Below are 19,998 nucleotides of genomic sequence, written 5' to 3' on the forward strand. Positions count from 1 at the left end.
TGCCTGATTAACACACGAAATTTCAAAAAATGTTGACCGTGACTCGGATTTTTTAGCATGTACTTCAAACGTCACAGATTAGGATTTATGAATTAGGGTTCGATTTTCTGCACTCTTCTATTGTTTCATGCACACAGTTTCTTAGAAATTAATTCTATTCTAATTCATTGTGCCTGATCATTACACACGGAAACTTCAAAAAATGTTGACCGTGATTCGGATTTTTTAGCATGTACTTCAAACGTCACAGATTAGGATTTATGAATTAGGGTTCGATTTTCAGCACTGTTCTATTGTTTCCTGCACACAGTTTCTTAGAAATTAATTCTATTCTAATTCATTATGCCTGATCATTACACACGGAAATTTAAAAAAATCTTGACCATGACTCGGATTTTTTAGCATGTACTTCAAACGTAACAGATTAGGATTTATGAATTAGGGTTCGATTTTAAGCACTCTTCTATTGTTTCCTGCACACCGTTTCTTAGAAATTAACTCTATTCTAATTCATTGTGCCTAATCATTACACACGAAAATTTCAAAAAATGTTGACCATGAATCGGATTTTTTAGCATGTACTTCAAACGTAACAGATTAATTTTTATGAATTAGGGTTCGATTTTAAGCACTTTTCTATTGTTTCCTGTACACCGTTTCTTAAAAACTAATTCTATTCTAATTCATTGTGCCTGATTAACACACGAAAATTTCAAAAAATGTTGACCGTGACTCGGATTTTTTAGCATGTACTTCAAACGTCACAGATTAGGATTTATGAATTAGGGTTCGATTTCCAGCACTCTTCTATTGTTTCCTGCACACCGTTTCTTAGAAATTAATTCTATTCTAATTCATTGTGCCTGATCATTACACACGGAAAATTAAAAAAATGTTGACCGTTACTCGGATTTTTTAGCATGTACTTCAAATGTCACAGATTAGGATTTATGAATTAGGGTTCGATTTTCAGCACTGTTCTATTGTTTCCTGCACACAGTTTCTTAGAAATTAATTCTATTCTAATTCATTATGCCTGATCATTACACACTGAAATTTCAAAAAATGTTGACCGTGACTCGGATTTTTTAGCATGTACTTCAAATGTAACTGATTAGGATTTCTGAATTAGCGTTCGATTTTCATCACTCTTCAATTGTTTCATGCACACCGTTTCTTAGAAATGAATTCTATTCTAATTCATTGTGCCTGATCATTACACACGGAAATTTAAAAAAATGTTGACCGTGATTCGGATTTTTTAGCATGTACTTCAAACGTAACAGATTAGTTTTTATGAATTAGGGTTCGATTTTAAGCACTCTTCTATTTTTTCATGCACACCGTTTCTTAGAAATTAATTCTATTCTAATTCATTGTGCGTGATGATTACACACGGAAATTTCAAAAAATGTTGACCGTGATTCGGATTTTTTAGCATGTACTTCAAACGTCACAGATTAGGATTTATGAATTAGGGTTCGATTTTCAGCACTGTTCTATTGTTTCCTGCACACAGTTTCTTAGAAATTAATTCTATTCTAATTCATTATGCCTGATCATTACACACGGAAATTTAAAAAAATCTTGACCATGACTCGGATTTTTTAGCATGTACTTCAAACGTAACAGATTAGTTTTTATGAATTAGGGTTCGATTTTAAGCACTCTTCTATTTTTTCATGCACACCGTTTCTTAGAAATTAATTCTATTCTAATTCATTGTGCCTGATCATTACACACGGAAACTTCAAAAAATGTTGACCGTGATTCGGATTTTTTAGCATGTACTTCAAACGTCACAGATTAGGATTTATGAATTAGGGTTCGATTTTCAGCACTGTTCTATTGTTTCCTGCACACAGTTTCTTAGAAATTAATTCTATTCTAATTCATTATGCCTGATCATTACACACGGAAATTTAAAAAAATCTTGACCATGACTCGGATTTTTTAGCATGTACTTCAAACGTAACAGATTAGGATTTATGAATTAGGGTTCGATTTTAAGCACTCTTCTATTGTTTCCTGCACACCGTTTCTTAGAAATTAAGTCTATTCTAATTCATTGTGCCTAATCATTACACACGAAAATTTCAAAAAATGTTGACCATGAATCGGATTTTTTAGCATGTACTTCAAACGTAACAGATTAATTTTTATGAATTAGGGTTCGATTTTAAGCACTTTTCTATTGTTTCCTGTACACCGTTTCTTAAAAACTAATTCTATTCTAATTCATTGTGCCTGATTAACACACGAAAATTTCAAAAAATGTTGACCGTGACTCGGATTTTTTAGCATGTACTTCAAACGTCACAGATTAGGATTTATGAATTAGGGTTCGATTTTCAGCACTCTTCTATTGTTTCCTGCACACCGTTTCTTAGAAATTAATTCTATTCTAATTCATTGTGCCTGATCATTACACACGGAAAATTAAAAAAATGTTGACCGTTACTCGGATTTTTTAGCATGTACTTCAAATGTCACAGATTAGGATTTATGAATTAGGGTTCGATTTTCAGCACTGTTCTATTGTTTCCTGCACACAGTTTCTTAGAAATTAATTCTATTCTAATTCATTATGCCTGATCATTACACACTGAAATTTCAAAAAATGTTGACCGTGACTCGGATTTTTTAGCATGTACTTCAAATGTAACTGATTAGGATTTCTGAATTAGCGTTCGATTTTCATCACTCTTCAATTGTTTCATGCACACCGTTTCTTAGAAATGAATTCTATTCTAATTCATTGTGCCTGATCATTACACACGGAAATTTAAAAAAATGTTGACCGTGATTCGGATTTTTTAGCATGTACTTCAAACGTAACAGATTAGTTTTTATGAATTAGGGTTCGATTTTAAGCACTCTTCTATTTTTTCATGCACACCGTTTCTTAGAAATTAATTCTATTCTAATTCATTGTGCGTGATGATTACACACGGAAATTTCAAAAAATGTTGACCGTGACTCGGATTTTTTAGCATGTACTTCAAATGTAACTGATTAGGATTTATGAATTAGGGTTCGATTTTCATCACTCTTCAATTGTTTCATGCACACCGTTTCTTAGAAATGAATTCTATTCTAATTCATTGTGCCTGATCATTACACACGGAAATTTAAAAAAATGTTGACCGTGACTCGAATTTTTTAGCATGTACTTCAATCGTCACAGATTAGTATTTATGAATTAGGGTTCGATTGTCTGCACTCTTCTATTGTTTCATGCACACCGTTTCTTAGAAATTAATTCTATGCTAATTCATTGTGCCTGATCTTTACACACGGAAATTTAAAAAAATGTTGACCGTGACTCGGATTTTTTAGCATGTACTTCAAACGTCTCAGATTATGATTTATGAATTAGGGTTCAATTTTCAGCACTCTTCGATTGTTTCATGAACACCGTTTCTTAGAAATTAATTCTATTCTAATTCATTGTGCCTGATCATTACACACGGAAACTTCAAAAAATGTTGACCGTGACTTGGATTTTTTAGCATGTACTTCAAACGTCACAGATTAGGATTTATGAATTAGGGTTCGATTTTCAGCACTGTTCTATTGTTTCCTGCACACAGTTTCTTAGAAATTAATTCTATTCTAATTCATTATGCCTGATCATTACACACGGAAATTTCAAAAAATGTTGACCGTGACTCGGATTTTTTAGCATGTACTTCAAATGTAACTGATTAGGATTTCTGAATTAGCGTTCGATTTTCATCACTCTTCAATTGTTTCATGCACACCGTTTCTTAGAAATGAATTCTATTCTAATTCATTGTGCCTGATCATTACACACGGAAATTTAAAAAAATGTTGACCGTGACTCGGATTTTTTAGCATGTACTTCAAACGTAACAGATTAGTTTTTATGAATTAGGGTTCGATTTTAAGCACTCTTCTATTTTTTCATGAAACCCTTTCTTAGAAATTAATTCTATTCTAATTCATTGTGCCTGATGATTACACACGGAAATTTCAAAAATTTGTTGACCGTGACTCGGATTTTTTAGCATGTACTTCAAACGTCACAGATTAGTATTTATAAATTAGGGTTCGATTGTCTGCACTCTTCTATTGTTTCATGCACACCGTTTCTTACAAATTAATTCTATGCTAATTCATTGTGCCTGATCTTTACACACGGAAATTTAAAAAAATGTTGACCGTGACTCGGATTTTTTAGCATGTACTTCAAACGTCTCAGATTATGATTTATGAATTAGGGTTCAATTTTCAGCACTCTTCGATTGTTTCATGAACACCGTTTCTTAGAAATTAATTCTATTCTAATTCATTGTGCCTGATCATTACACACGGAAACTTCAAAAAATGTTGACCGTGACTCGGATTTTTTAGCATGTACTTCAAACGTAACAGATTAGGATTTAGGAATTAAGGTTCGATTTTCAGCACTCTTCTATTGTTTCATGCACACTGTTTCTTAGAAATTAATTATATTCTAATTCATTGGGCGTGATCATTACACACGGAAATTTAAAAAAATCTTGACCGTGACTCGGATTTTTTAGCATGTACTTCAAACGTAACAGATTAGGATTTATGAATTACGGTTCGATTTTAAGCACTCTTCTATTGTTTCCTGCACACCGTTTCTTAGAAATTAATTCTATTCTAATTCATTGTGCCTAATCATTACACACGAAAATTTCAAAAAATGTTGACCGTGAATCGGATTTTTTTGCATGTACTTCAAACGTAACAGATTAGTTTTTATGAATTAGGGTTCGATTTTAAGCACTCTTCTATTTTTTCATGCACACCGTTTCTTAGAAATTAATTCTATTCTAATTCATTGTGCCTGATCATTACACACGTAAATTTAAAAAAATGTTGACCGTGACTCGGATTTTTTAGCATGTACTTCAAACGTAACAGATTAGGTTTTATGAATTAAGGTTCGATTTTCAGCACTCTTCTATTGTTTCATGCACACTGTTTCTTAGAAATTAATTATATTCTAATTCATTGGGCGTGATCATTACACACGGAAATTTAAAAAAATCTTGACCGTGACTCGGATTTTTTAGCATGTACTTCAAACGTAACAGATTAGTTTTTATGAATTAGGGTTCGATTTTAAGCACTCTTCTATTGTTTCCTGCACACCGTTTCTTAGAAATTAACTCTATTCTAATTCATTGTGCCTAATCATTACACACGAAAATTTCAAAAAATGTTGACCGTGAATCGGATTTTTTAGCATGTACTTCAAACGTAACAGATTAATTTTTATGAATTAGGGTTCGATTTTAAGCACTTTTCTATTGTTTCCTGCACACCGTTTCTTAAAAACTAATTCTATTCTAATTCATTGTGCCTGATTAACACACGAAAATTTCAAAAAATGTTGACCGTGACTCGGATTTTTTAGCATGTACTTCAAACGTCACAGATTAGGATTTATGAATTAGGGTTCGATTTTCTGCACTCTTCTATTGTTTCATGCACACAGTTTCTTAGAAATTAATTCTATTCTAATTCATTGTGCCTGATCATTACACACGGAAACTTCAAAAAATGTTGACCGTGACTTGGATTTTTTAGCATGTATTTCAAACGTCACAGATTAGGATTTATGAATTAGGGTTCGATTCTCAGCACTGTTCTATTGTTTCCTGCACACAGTTTCTTAGAAATTAATTCTATTCTAATTCATTATGCCTGATCATTACACACGGAAATTTCAAAAAATGTTGACCGTGACTCGGATTTTTTAGCATGTACTTCAAATGTAACTGATTAGGATTTCTGAATTAGCGTTCGATTTTCATCACTCTTCAATTGTTTCATGCACACCGTTTCTTAGAAATGAATTCTATTCTAATTCATTGTGCCTGATCATTACACACGGAAATTTAAAAAAATGTTGACCGTGATTCGGATTTTTTAGCATGTACTTCAAACGTAACAGATTAGGATTTATGAATTAGGGTTCGATTTTAAGCACTCTTCTATTGTTTCCTGCACATCGTTTCTTAGAAATTAATTCTATTCTAATTCATTGTGCCTGATCATTAAACACGGAAATTTCAAAAAATGTTGACCGTGACTCGGATTTTTTAGCATGTACTTCAAACGTCACAGATTAGGATTTATGAATTAGGGTTCGATTTTCTGCACTCTTCTATTGTTTCATGCACACAGTTTCTTAGAAATTAATTCTATTCTAATTCATTGTGCCTGATCATTACACACGGAAACTTCAAAAAATGTTGACCGTGACTTGGATTTTTTAGCATGTATTTCAAACGTCACAGATTAGGATTTATGAATTAGGGTTCGATTCTCAGCACTGTTCTATTGTTTCCTGCACACAGTTTCTTAGAAATTAATTCTATTCTAATTCATTATGCCTGATCATTACACACGGAAATTTCAAAAAATGTTGACCGTGACTCGGATTTTTTAGCATGTACTTCAAATGTAACTGATTAGGATTTCTGAATTAGCGTTCGATTTTCATCACTCTTCAATTGTTTCATGCACACCGTTTCTTAGAAATGAATTCTATTCTAATTCATTGTGCCTGATCATTACACACGGAAATTTAAAAAAATGTTGACCGTGACTCGGATTTTTTAGCATGTACTTCAAACGTAACAGATTAGTTTTTATGAATTAGGGTTCGATTTTAAGCACTCTTCTATTTTTTCATGAAACCCTTTCTTAGAAATTAATTCTATTCTAATTCATTGTGCCTGATGATTACACACGGAAATTTCAAAAAATGTTGACCGTGACTCGGATTTTTTAGCATGTACTTCAAACGTCACAGATTAGTATTTATGAATTAGGGTTCGATTGTCTGCACTCTTCTATTGTTTCATGCACACCGTTTCTTAGAAATTAATTCTATGCTAATTCATTGTGCCTGATCTTTACACACGGAAATTTAAAAAAATGTTGACCGTGACTCGGATTTTTTAGCATGTACTTCAAACGTCTCAGATTATGATTTATGAATTAGGGTTCATCTTTCAGCACTCTTCGATTGTTTCATGAACACCGTTTCTTAGAAATTAATTCTATTCTAATTCATTGTGCCTGATCATTACACACGGAAACTTCAAAAAATGTTGACCGTGACTCGGATTTTTTAGCATGTACTTCAAACGTCACAGATTAGGATTTATGAATAAGGGTTCGATTTTCAGCACTGTTCTATTGTTTCCTGCACACAGTTTCTTAGAAATTAATTCTATTCTAATTCATTATGTCTGATCATTACACACGGAAATTTTAAAAGATGTTGACCGTGACTCGGATTTTTTAGCATGTACTTCAAACGTAACAAATTAGTTTTTATGAATTAGGGTTCGATTTTAAGCACTCTTCTATTTTTTCATGAAACCCTTTCTTAGAAATTAATTCTATTCTAATTCATTGTGCCTGATGATTACACACGGAAATTTCAAAAATTTGTTGACCGTGACTCGGATTTTTTAGCATGTACTTCAAACGTCACAGATTAGTATTTATGAATTAGGGTTCGATTGTCTGCACTCTTCTATTGTTTCATGCACACCGTTTCTTATAAATTAATTCTATGCTAATTCATTGTGCCTGATCTTTACACACGGAAATTTAAAAAAATGTTGACCGTGACTCGGATTTTTTAGCATGTACTTCAAACGTCTCAGATTATGATTTATGAATTTCGGTTCAATTTTCAGCACTCTTCGATTGTTTCATGAACACCGTTTCTTAGAAATTAATTCTATTCTAATTCATTGTGCCTGATCATTACACACGGAAACTTCAAAAAATGTTGACCGTGACTCGGATTTTTTAGCATGTACTTCAAACGTCACAGATTAGGATTTATGAATAAGGGTTCGATTTTCAGCACTGTTCTATTGTTTCCTGCACACAGTTTCTTAGAAATTAATTCTATTCTAATTCATTATGCCTGATCATTACACACGGAAATTTTAAAAGATGTTGACCGTGACTCGGATTTTTTAGCATGTACTTCAAATGTAACTGATTAGGATTTCTGAATTAGCGTTCGATTTTCATCACTCTTCAATTGTTTCATGCACACCGTTTCTTAGAAATGAATTCTATTCTAATTCATTGTGCCTGATCATTACACACGGAAATTTAAAAAAATGTTGACCGTGACTCGGATTTTTTAGCATGTACTTCATACGTCACAGTTTATGATTTATGAATTAGGGTTCGATTTTAAGCACTCTTCTATTGTTTCCTGCACATCGTTTCATAGAAATTTAATTCTATTCTAATTCATTGTGCCTGATCATTACACACGGTAATTTAAAAAAATATTGACCGTGACTCGGATTTTTTAACATGTACTTCAAACGTCACAGATTAGAATTTATGAATTAGGGTTCGATTTTCAGCACTCTTCTATTGTTTCCTCCACACCGTTTCTTAGAAATTAATTTTATATAATTCATTGTGCCTGATCATTACACACGAAAATTTCAACAAATGTTGACCGTGACTCGGATTTTTTAGCATGTACTTCAAACGTCACAGATTAGGATTTATGAATTAGGGTTCGATTTTCAGCACTCTTCAATTGTTTCCTGCACATCGTTTCATAGAAATTAATTCTATTCTAATTCATTGTGCCTGATCATTACACACGGAAATTTCAAAAAATGTTGACCGTGACTCGGATTTTTTAGCATGTACTTCAAACGTCACAGATTAGGATTTATGAATTAGGGTTCGATTTTAAGCACTCTTCTATTGTTTCCTGCACACCGTTTCTTAGACATTAACTCTATTCTAATTCATTGTGCCTAATCATTACACACGAAAATTTCAAGAAATGTTGACCGTGAATCGGATTTTTTAGCATGTACTTCAAACGTAACAGATTAATTTTTATGAATTAGGGTTCGATTTTAAGCACTTTTCTATTGTTTCCTGCACACCGTTTCTTAAAAACTAATTCTATTCTAATTCATTGTGCCTGATTAACACACGAAATTTCAAAAAATGTTGACCGTGACTCGGATTTTTTAGCATGTACTTCAAACGTCACAGATTAGGATTTATGAATTAGGGTTCGATTTTCTGCACTCTTCTATTGTTTCATGCACACAGTTTCTTAGAAATTAATTCTATTCTAATTCATTGTGCCTGATCATTACACACGGAAACTTCAAAAAATGTTGACCGTGATTCGGATTTTTTAGCATGTACTTCAAACGTCACAGATTAGGATTTATGAATTAGGGTTCGATTTTCAGCACTGTTCTATTGTTTCCTGCACACAGTTTCTTAGAAATTAATTCTATTCTAATTCATTATGCCTGATCATTACACACGGAAATTTAAACAAATCTTGACCATGACTCGGATTTTTTAGCATGTACTTCAAACGTAACAGATTAGGATTTATGAATTAGGGTTCGATTTTAAGCACTCTTCTATTGTTTCCTGCACACCGTTTCTTAGAAATTAACTCTATTCTAATTCATTGTGCCTAATCATTACACACGAAAATTTCAAAAAATGTTGACCGTGAATCGGATTTTTTAGCATGTACTTCAAACGTAACAGATTAATTTTTATGAATTAGGGTTCGATTTTAAGCACTTTTCTATTGTTTCCTGTACACCGTTTCTTAAAAACTAATTCTATTCTAATTCATTGTGCCTGATTAACACACGAAAATTTCAAAAAATGTTGACCGTGACTCGGATTTTTTAGCATGTACTTCAAACGTCACAGATTAGGATTTATGAATTAGGGTTCGATTTTCAGCACTCTTCTATTGTTTCCTGCACACCGTTTCTTAGAAATTAATTCTATTCTAATTCATTGTGCCTGATCATTACACACGGAAAATTAAAAAAATGTTGACCGTGACTCGGATTTTTTAGCATGTACTTCAAATGTCACAGATTAGGATTTATGAATTAGGGTTCGATTTTCAGCACTGTTCTATTGTTTCCTGCACACAGTTTCTTAGAAATTAATTCTATTCTAATTCATTATGCCTGATCATTACACACTGAAATTTCAAAAAATGTTGACCGTGACTCGGATTTTTTAGCATGTACTTCAAATGTAACTGATTAGGATTTCTGAATTAGCGTTCGATTTTCATCACTCTTCAATTGTTTCATGCACACCGTTTCTTAGAAATGAATTCTATTCTAATTCATTGTGCCTGATCATTACACACGGAAATTTAAAAAAATGTTGACCGTGATTCGGATTTTTTAGCATGTACTTCAAACGTAACAGATTAGTTTTTATGAATTAGGGTTCGATTTTAAGCACTCTTCTATTTTTTCATGCACACCGTTTCTTAGAAATTAATTCTATTCTAATTCATTGTGCGTGATGATTACACACGGAAATTTCAAAAAATGTTGACCGTGACTCGGATTTTTTAGCATGTACTTCAAATGTAACTGATTAGGATTTATGAATTAGGGTTCGATTTTCATCACTCTTCAATTGTTTCATGCACACCGTTTCTTAGAAATGAATTCTATTCTAATTCATTGTGCCTGATCATTACACACGGAAATTTAAAAAAATGTTGACCGTGACTCGAATTTTTTAGCATGTACTTCAATCGTCACAGATTAGTATTTATGAATTAGGGTTCGATTGTCTGCACTCTTCTATTGTTTCATGCACACCGTTTCTTAGAAATTAATTCTATGCTAATTCATTGTGCCTGATCTTTACACACGGAAATTTAAAAAAATGTTGACCGTGACTCGGATTTTTTAGCATGTACTTCAAATGTCTCAGATTATGATTTATTAATTAGGGTTCAATTTTCAGCACTCTTCGATTGTTTCATGAACACCGTTTCTTAGAAATTAATTCTATTTTAATTCATTGTGCCTGATCATTACACACGGAAACTTCAAAAAATGTTGACCGTGACTCGGATTTTTTAGCATGTACTTCAAACGTCACAGATTAGGATTTATGAATAAGGGTTCGATTTTCAGCACTGTTCTATTGTTTCCTGCACACAGTTTCTTAGAAATTAATTCTACTCTAATTCATTATGCCTGATCATTACACACGGAAATTTTAAAAGATGTTGACCGTGACTCGGATTTTTTAGCATGTACTTCAAATGTAACTGATTAGGATTTCTCAATTAGCATTCGGTTTTCATCACTCTTCAATTGTTTCATGCACACCGTTTCTTAGAAATGAATTCTATTCTAATTCATTGTGCCTGATCATTACACACGGAAATTTAAAGAAATGTTGACCGTGACTCGGATTTTTTAGCATGTACTTCAAACGTCACAGATTATGATTTATGAATTAGGGTTCGATTTTAAGCACTCCTCTATTGTTTCCTGCACATCGTTTCATAGAAATTAATTCTATTCTAATTCATTGTGCCTGATCATTACGAACGGAAATTTTAAAAAATGTTGACCGTGACTCGGATTTTTTAGCATGTACTTCAAACGTAACAGATTAGGATTTATGAATTAGGGTTCGATTCTATTCACTCTTCTATTGTTTCCTGCACACCGTTTCTTAGAAATTAATTCTATTCTAATTCATTATACCTGATCATTACCCACGGAAATTTAAAAAAATGTTGACCGTGACTCGGATTTTTTAGCATGTACTTCAAACGTCACAGATTAGGATTTATGAATTAGGGTTCGATTTTCAGCACTCTTCTATTGTTTCATGCACACCGTTTCTTAGAAATTAATTCTATTCTAATTCATTGTGCCTGATAATTACACATGAAAATTTCAAAAAATGTTGACCGTGACTCGGATTTTTTAGCATGTACTTCAAGCGTCACAGATTAGGATTTATGAATTAGGGTTCGATTTTCTGCACTCTTCTATTGTTTCATGCACACCGTTTCTTAGAAATTAATTCTATTCTAATTCATTGTGCCTGATCATTACACACGGAAACTTCAAAAAATGTTGACCGTGACTCGGATTTTTTAGCATGTACTTCAAACGTTACAGATTAGGATTTATGAATTAGGGTTCGATTTTCAGCACTGTTCTATTGTTTCCTGCACAGAGTTTCTTAGAAATTAAGTCTATAATAATTCATTATGCCTGATCATTACATACGGAAATTTCAAAAAATATTGACCGTGACTCGGATTTTTTAGCATGTACTTCAAACGTCACAGATTAGGATTTATGAATTAGGGTTCGATTTTCAGCACTGTTCTATTGTTTCCTGCACACAGTTTCTTAGAAATTAATTCTATTCTAATTCGTTATGCCTGATCATTACACACGCAAATTTCAAAAAATGTTGACCGTGACTCGGATTTTTTAGCATGTACTTCAAATGTAACTGATTAGGATTTCTGAATTAGCGTTCGATTTTCATCACTCTTCAATTGTTTCATGCACACCGTTTCTTAGAAATTAATTCTATTATAATTCATTGTGCCTGCTCATTACACACGAAAGTTTCAAAAAATGTTGACCGTGACTCGGATTTTTTAGCATGTACTTCAAACGTAACAGATTAGGTTTTATGAATTAAGGTTCGATTTTAAGAACTTTTCTATTGTTTCCTGCACACCGTTTCTAAGAAACTAATTTTATTCTAAATCATTGTGCCTGATCAACAAACGAAAATTTCAAAAAATCTTGACCGTGACTCGGATTTTTTAGCATGTACTTCAAATGTCACAGATTATAATTTATGAATTAGGGTTCGATTTTCAGCACTCTTCTATTGTTTCCTCCACACCGTTTCTTAGAAATTAATTCTATTCTAATTCATTGTGCCTGATCATTACACACGGAAAATTAAAAAAATGTTGACCGTGACTCGGATTTTTTAGCATGTACTTCAAACGTCAAAGATTAGTATTTATGACTTAGGGTTCGATTTTCTGCACTCTTCTATTGTTTCCTGCACATCGTTTCTTAGAAATTAATGCTATTCTAATTCATTGTGCCAAATCATTACACACGGAAATTTCAAAAAATGTTGACCGTGACTCGGATTTTTCAGCATGTACTTCAAACGTAACAGATTAGGATTTATGAATTAGGGTTCGATTTTAAGCACTCTTCTATTGTTTCCTGCACTCCGTTTCTTAGAAATTAATTCTATTCTAATTCATTATACCTATTCATTACCCACGGAAATTTAAAAAAATCTTGACCGTGACTCGGATTTTTTAGCATGTACTTCAAACGTAACAGATTAGGTTTTATGAATTAAGGTTCGATTTTAAGCACTTTTCTACTGTTTCCTGCACACCGTTTCTTAGAAACTAATTCTATTCTAATTCGTTATGCCTGATCATTACACACGGAAATTTAAAAAAATGTTGACCGTGACTCGGATTTTTTAGCATGTACTTCAAATGTAACTGATTAGGATTTCTGAATTAGCGTTCGATTTTCATCACTCTTCAATTGTTTCATGCACACCGTTTCTTAGAAATGAATTCTATTCTAATTCATTGTGCCTGATCATTACACACGGAAATTTAAAAAAATGTTGACCGTGACTCGGATTTTTAACATGTACTTCAAACGTAACAGATTAGGTTTTATGAATTAAGGTTCGATTTTAAGAACTTTTCTATTGTTTCCTGCACACCGTTTCTAAGAAACTAATTTTATTCTAAATCATTGTGCCTGATCAACAAACGAAAATTTCAAAAAATCTTGACCGTGACTCGGATTTTTTAGCATGTACTTCAAACGTCACAAATTATGATTTATGAAATAGGGTTCGATTTTCAGCACTCTTCTATTGTTTCCTGCACACCGTTTCTTAGAAATTAATTCTATTCTAATTCATTGTGCCTGATCATTACACACGGAAAATTAAAAAAATGTTGACCGTGACTCGAATTTTTTAGCATGTACTTCAAACGTCACAGATTAGTATTTATGAATTAGGGTTCGATTTTCTGCACTCTTCTATTGTTTCCTGCACATCGTTTCTTAGAAATTAATGCTATTCTAATTCATTGTGCCTAATCATTACACACGAAAATTTCAAAACATGTTGACCGTGAATCCGATTTTTTAGCATGTACTTCAAACGTAACAGATTAGTTTTTATAAATTAGGGTTCGATTTTAAGCACTCTTCTATTGTTTCATGCACACTGTTTCTTAGAAATTAATTCTATTCTAATTCATTGTGCCTGATCATTACACACGAAAATTTAAAAAAATGTTGACCGTGACTCGGATTTTTTAGCATGTACTTCAAACGTAACAGATTAGGTTTTATGAATTAAGGTTCGATTTTAAGCACTTTTCTACTGTTTCCTGTACACCGTTTCTTAGAAACTAATTCTATTCTAATTCATTGTGCCTGATCAACACACGAAAATTTCAAAAAATGTTGACCGTGACTCGGATTTTTTAGCATGTACTTCGAACGTCACCGATTAGGATTTATGAATTAGGGTTTGATTTTCTGCACTCTTCTATTGTTTCATGCACATCGTTTCTTAGAAATTAATTCTATTCTAATTCATTGTGCCTGATCATTACACACGGAAACTTCAAAAAATGTTGACCGTGACTCGGATTTTTTAGCATGTACTTCAAACGTAACAGATTAGGATTTATGAATTAGGGTTGGATTTTTAGCACTCTTCTATTGTTTCCTGCACACCGTTTCTTAGAAATTAATTCTATTCTAATTCATTGTGCCTGATCATTACACACGGAAATTTCAAAAAATGTTGACCGTGACTCGGATTTTTTAGCAAGTACTTCAAACGTAACAGATTAGGATTTATGAATTAGGGTTTGATTTTAAGCACTCTTCTATTGTTTCCTGCACACCGTTTCTTAGAAATTAATTTCATATTCTAATTCATTATACCTGATCATTACCCATGGAAATTTAAAAAAATGTTGACCGTGACTCGGATTTTTTAGCATGTACTTCAAACGTAACAGATTAGGTTTTATGAATTATGGTTCGATTTTAAGAACTTTTCTATTGTTTCCTGCACACCGTTTCTAAGAAACTAATTCTATTCTAATTCATTGTGCCTTATCAACACACGAAAATTTCAAAAAATCTTGACCGTGACTCGGATTTTTTAGCATGTACTTCAAACGTCACAGATTATGATTTATGAATTAGGGTTCGATTTTCAGCACTCTTCTATTGTTTCCTGCACACCGTTTCTTAGAAATTAATTCTATTCTAATTCATTGTGTCTGATCATTACACACGGAAATTTAAAAAAATGTTGACCGTGACTCGAATTTTTTAGCATGTACTTCAAACGTCACAGATTAATATTTATGAATTAGGGTTCGATTTTCTGCACTCTTCTATTGTTTCCTGCACATCGTTTCTTAGAAATTAATGCTATTCTAATTCATTGTGCCTAATCATTAAACACGAAAATTTCAAAACATGTTGACCGTGAATCCGATTTTTTAGCATGTACTTCAAACGTAACAGATTAGTTTTTATAAATTAGGGTTCGATTTTAAGCACTCTTCTATTGTTTCATGCACACCGTTTCTTAGAAATTAATTCTATTCTAATTCATTGTGCCTGATCATTACACACGAAAATTTAAAAAAATGTTGACCGTGACTCGGATTTTTTAGCATGTACTTCAAACGTAACAGATTAGGTTTTATGAATGAAGGTTCGATTTTCAGCACTCTTCTATTGTTTCCTGCACACCGTTTCTTAGAAATTAATTATATTCTAATTCATTGGGCCTCATCATTACACACGGAAATTTAAAAAAATGTTGACCGTGACTCGGATTTTTTAGCATGTACTTCAAATGTAACTGATTAGGATTTCTGAATTAGCGTTCGATTTTCATCACTCTTCAATTCTTTCATGCACACCGTTTCTTAGAAATGAATTCTATTCTAATTTATTGTGCCTGATCATTACACACGGAAATTTAAAAAAATGTTGACCGTGACTCGGATTTTGGAGAATGTATTTCAAACATCACAGATTTGGATTTATGAATTAGGGTTCCATTTTCATCACTTTTCTATTGTTTCATGCACACCGTTTATTAGAAATTAATTCTATTATAATTCATTGTGCCGTATCATTACACACGAAAGTTTCAAAAAATGTTGATCGTGACTCGGATTTTTTAGCATGTACTTCAAACGTAACAGATTAGGATTTATGAATTAGGGTTCGATTTTTAGCACTCTTCTATTGTTTCCTGCACACCGTTTCTTAGAAATTAATTCTATTCTAATTCATTGTGCCTGATCATTACACACGGAAATTTCAAAAAATTTTGACCTTTACTCGGATTTTTTAGCAAGTACTTCAAACGTAACAGATTAGGATTTATGAATTAGGGTTCGATTTTAAGCACTCTTCTATTGTTTCCTGCACACCGTTTCTTAGAAATTAATTCTATTCTAATTCATTATACCTGATCATTACCCACGGAAATTTAAAAAAATGTGGACCGTGACTCGGATTTTTTAGCATGTACTTCAAACGTCACAGATTAGGATTAATGAATTAGGGTTCGATTTTCAGCACTCTTCTATTGTTTCATGCACACCGTTTCTTAGAAATTAATTCTATTCTAATTCATTGTGCCTGATCATTACACACGGAAACTTCAAAAAATGTTGACCGTGACTCGGATTTTTTAGCATGTACTAGAAAACGTCACAGATTAGGATTTATGAATTAGGGTTCGATTTTCAGCACTATTCTATTGTTTCCTGCACACCGTTTCTTAGAAATTAATTCTATTCTAATTCATTATGCATGATCATTACACACGAAAATTTAAAAAAATGTTGACCGTGACTCGGATTTTGGAGAATGTATTTCAAACATCACAGATTTGGATTTATGAATTAGGGTTCCATTTTCATCACTTTTCTATTGTTTCATGCACACCGTTTATTAGAAATTAATTCTATTATAATTCATTGTGCCGTATCATTACACACGAAAGTTTCAAAAAATGTTGATCGTGACTCGGATTTTTTAGCATGTACTTCAAACGTCACAGATTATGATTTATGAATTAGGGTTCGATTTTCAGCACTCTTCTATTGTTTCATGCACACCGTTTCTTAGAAATTAATTCTATTCTAATTCATTGTGCCTGATCATTACACACGGAAACTTCAAAAAATGTTGACCGTGACTCGGATTTTTTAGCATGTACTAGAAAACGTCACAGATTAGGATTTATGAATTAGGGTTCGATTTTCAGCACTATTCTATTGTTTCCTGCACACCGTTTCTTAGAAATTAATTCTATTCTAATTCATTATGCATGATCATTACACACGAAAATTTAAAAAAATGTTGACCGTGACTCGGATTTTGGAGAATGTATTTCAAACATCACAGATTTGGATTTATGAATTAGGGTTCCATTTTCATCACTTTTCTATTGTTTCATGCACACCGTTTATTAGAAATTAATTCTATTATAATTCATTGTGCCGTATCATTACACACGAAAGTTTCAAAAAATGTTGATCGTGACTCGGATTTTTTAGCATGTATTTCAAACGTCACAGATTATGATTTATGAATTAGGGTTCGATTTTAAGCACTCTTCTATTGTTTCCTGTACATCGTTTCATAGAAATTAATTCTATTCTAATTCATTTTGCCTGATCATTACACACGGAAATTTCAAAAAATGTTGACCGTGACTCGGATTTTTCAGCATGTACTTCAAACGTAACAGATTAGGATTTATGAATTAGGGTTCGATTTTAAGCACTCTTCTATTGTTTCCTGCACTCCGTTTCTTAGAAATTAATTCTATTCTAATTCATTATACCTATTCATTACCCACGGAAATTTAAAAAAATGTTGACCGTGACTCGGATTTTTTAGCATGTACTTCAAACGTAAAAGATTCGGATTTATGAATTAGGGTTCGATTTTAAGCACTCTTCTATTGTTTCCTGCACACCGTTTCTTAGAAATTAATTCTATTCTAATTCATTGTGCCTGATCATTACACACGGAAATTTAAAAAAATGTTGACCGTGACTCAGATTTTTTAGCATGTACTTCAAACGTAACAGATTAGGATTTATGAATTAGGGTTCGATTTTTAGCACTCTTCTATTGTTTCCTACACACCGTTTCTTAGAAATTAATTCTATTCTAATTCATTGTGCCTGATCATTACACACGGAAATTTCAAAAAATGTTGACCGTGTCTCGGATTTTTTAGCATGTACTTCAAACGTAACAGATTAGGATTTATGAATTAGGGTTCGATTTTAAGCACTCTTCTATTGTTTCCTGCACATCGTTTCTTAGAAATTAATTCTATTTTAATTCATTATACCTGATCATTACCCACGAAAATTTAAAAAAATGTTGACCGTGACTCGGATTTTTTAGCATGTACTTCAAACGTAACAGATTAGGATTTATGAATTAGGGTTCAATTTTAAGCACTCTTCTATTGTTTCCTGCACACCGTTTCTTAGAAATTAATTCTATTCTAATTCATTATACCTGATCATTACCCACGGAAATCTAAAAAAATGTTGACCGTGACTCGGATTTTTTAGCATGTACTTCAAACGTCACAGATTAGGATTTATGAATTAGGGTTCGATTTTCAGCACTCTTTTATTGTTTCATGCACACCGTTTCTTAGAAATTAATTCTATTCTAATTCATTGTGCCTGATCATTACACACGGAAACTTCAAAAAATGTTGACCGTGACTCGGATTTTTTAGCATGTACTTCAAACGTCACAGATTAGGATTTATGACTTAGGGATCAATTTTCAGCACTGTTCTATTGTTTCATGCACACCGTTTCTTAGAAATTAATTCTATTCTAATTCATTGTGCCTGATCATTACACACGGAAACTTCAAAAAATGTTGACCGTGACTCGGATTTTTTAGCATGTACTTCAAACGTCACAGATTAGGATTTATGAATTAGGGTTCGATTTTCAGCACTGTTCTTTTGTTGTCTGCACACAGTTTCTTAGAAATTAATTCTATTCTAATTCATTGTGCCTGATAATTACAATCGGAAAATTAAAAAAATGTTGACCGTGACTCGGATTTTTTAGCATGTACTTCAAACGTAACAGATTAGGATTTATGAATGAGGGTTCTTTTTTAAGCACTCTTCTATTGTTTCCTGCACACCGTTTCTAAGAAATTAATTCTATTCTAATTCATTGTGCCTGATCATTACGCACGGAAATTTCAAAAAATGTTGACCGTGACTCAGATTTTTTAGCATGTACTTCAAACGTAACAGATTAGGGTTTATGAATTAGGGTTCGATTTTTAGCACTCTTCTATTTTTTCCTGCACACCGTTTCTTAGAAATTAATTCTATTCTAATTCATTGTTCCTGATCATTACACACGGAAATTTCAAAAAATGTTGACCGTGACTCGGATTTTTTAGCATGTACTTCAAACGTAACAGATTAGGATTTATGAATTAGGGTTCGATTTTAAGCACTCTTCTATTGTTTCCTGCACACCGTTTCTTAGAAATTAATTCTATTCTAATTCATTATCCCTGATAATTACCCACGGAAATTTAAAAAAATGTTGACCGTGACTCGGATTTTTTAGCATGTACTTCAAACGTCACAGATTAGGATTTATGAATTAGGGTTCGATTTTCAGCACTCTTCTATTGTTTCATGCACACCGTTTCTTAGAAATTAATTCTATTCTAATTCATTGTGCCTGATCATTACACACGGAAACTTCAAAAAATGTTGACCGTGACTCGGATTTTTTAGCATGTACTTCAAACGTCACAGATTAGGATTTATGACTTAGGGATCGATTTTCAGCACTGTTCTATTGTTTCCTGCACACAGTTTCTTAGAAATTAATTCTATTCTAATTCATTATGCATGATCAATACACACGGAAATTTAAAAAAATGTTGACCGTGACTCGGATTTTGGAGAATGTATTTCAAACGTCACAGATTAGGATTTATGAATTAGGGTTCCATTTTCAGCACTCTTCTA

Source organism: Cucurbita pepo, chromosome 19 (assembly GCF_057944985.1).
Source record: "Cucurbita pepo subsp. pepo isolate OVF chromosome 19, ASM5794498v1, whole genome shotgun sequence".
Taxonomy (NCBI): Eukaryota; Viridiplantae; Streptophyta; class Magnoliopsida; order Cucurbitales; family Cucurbitaceae; genus Cucurbita; species Cucurbita pepo.